This window comes from Sciurus carolinensis, chromosome 11 (genome assembly GCF_902686445.1).
Source record: "Sciurus carolinensis chromosome 11, mSciCar1.2, whole genome shotgun sequence".
NCBI lineage: Eukaryota > Metazoa > Chordata > Mammalia > Rodentia > Sciuridae > Sciurus > Sciurus carolinensis.
In genome coordinates, this window is record NC_062223.1 from 12,276,051 (window position 1) to 12,277,753 (window position 1,703).

A 1,703-nucleotide genomic window follows, 5' to 3' on the forward strand; every position below is an offset into this window, starting at 1 on the left:
CCGATAACCCGCGATATCAGGATACAAGGGCGGAGACCTCTCCCTCTGCCAGATCCCAGGTTTAGGAATCAGAAACCAATGAAACGTCTTACTCAGGGCTTTCCTTCTCTATGGAGGCTGGACGGATGGTGCAAACAGCAGGTGTGGGTGGGGCACGGGTGGTGGTGTAGAAAAGAGCCAGGAGTCCCAGGATGCCAAGGGGAACAGTCATGAAGGCCACCTTTTGGGTTGGGAGTGTAGCTAGCTGAGTGGCAGAATACTTTCCTACTATTCTTAGCTATCAGGTGAGGTCCTGGATTCCATTCCCAGCACCTAAGTTGCGGGAGTGAGGGGAGAACGGGAAAGCAACCTCCTTCACCGTCCGCAGCTCTGTGTCAGGAACAGGAGCAGGGACCACAGCCCAGTTCGCTGGACTCCAAAATCAGAGCTCTGAAACTGCGTGGTCGCCCCGGGCTGCCCCAGGGAGCTCCCCAAAACCTTCGAAATAGGAGACTAACGCCACCCTAGAAGAGACAGCGATCACGTGAGCATTGAAATCGCCACTCATTTGCAAACCAATCCCAAGAAGTTAAAAAAGTGAAGGGGCGGGTTTATGCAAAATACACCGAACCGTGAGCCCGCGAGCGAAGCAGTAAAGGGTCAAATTTAAGGTCTATTTCAAAAAGTGTAGTTCCTATCATAAAATAATCATTTTGAAAAAATTCATTTCAGGAATATTACGTATAGAAGGGTAATTTGGTTTTCGGTTATGAAAGACACCACACCTGAAAAAGGGACTGCAAATCTCAACGTTTCTGAGAGAAGGTAGCTTCAGTATCGCTTCTCGGCCTTTTGGCTAAGATCAAGTGTAGTATCTGTTCTTATCAGTTTAATATCTGATACGTCCTCTATCCGAGGACAATATATTAAATGGATTTTTGGAAATAGGAGATGGAATAGGAGCTTGCTCCGTCCACTCCACGCATCGACCTGGTATTGCAGTACTTCCAGGAACGGTGCACCCCCCTCTGGGGGAACAAATCAGTAGCTTAAAAAAAGAACTTGGATTGTTCTGCTGCATTGGTTTTTCCCTCTTTCTTGCGAGGGAGATGTTGGTGTAGGACTAATAGACGAGGTTGAGCTCAGTAGTGCTTCAAGAGTGTTTGGTGTTTGTAGTATGTATTCCTGGGCTGTAGTTGTTTAACTTTGTAGTATGCGCTTCTAACCTGTAGTTGCTTAATGTTCTTTAGCTCTAAATATGGGTTAAAAGTTGCCTGACATGAGCGTATCCACCCTGCGGATTTTTAGTTTAAGAAGTCTGTAACCCAGGGAACCAGGCTAACTTCACTCTGGGAATTTTCAGTTAGCAATTCAAAAGTAAGATATATATATGTGAAGGCCTGAAGATGGAGCTATAGAACAAGATTCCAGGCAGAGTTTACATTCTAGAGAAGGGAGCTAGTTAGCGGTAGGAGACGGGGGTGGTGGCAGGGGAGACCATTCTGGACATAGAACAGCCTAACAGATGCCGAAAAGGCTAGTCATGGAAGCAATTTCAGAAGGAAGGGAACCGCCAGTGGGGAAGAGTTTAGGAGTAAAGCAAGCTGCCATGGCTGGGAGAGGAAGAAATACAAGAGGTCAGAGGGAGTACTGAGCAGGTGAGCAGGGATTTGACACTTTCATTTAAGTATTTTACTTGTTTTTGGTACTGGGGCTTGAACTCT

The 1,703-nt window shown here is 46.6% G+C and overlaps 1 non-coding gene across 1 annotated transcript; it reads left to right on the forward strand.

Annotated features, from left to right (window-relative positions):
- The first annotated feature begins 815 nt into the window (after positions 1-815).
- LOC124960885 (U2 spliceosomal RNA) lies at positions 816-1,006 on the forward strand. Its single transcript, XR_007104202.1, has one exon. It is a non-coding gene; the product is annotated as a U2 spliceosomal RNA (small nuclear RNA).
- Positions 1,007-1,703: the final 697 nt, after the last annotated feature.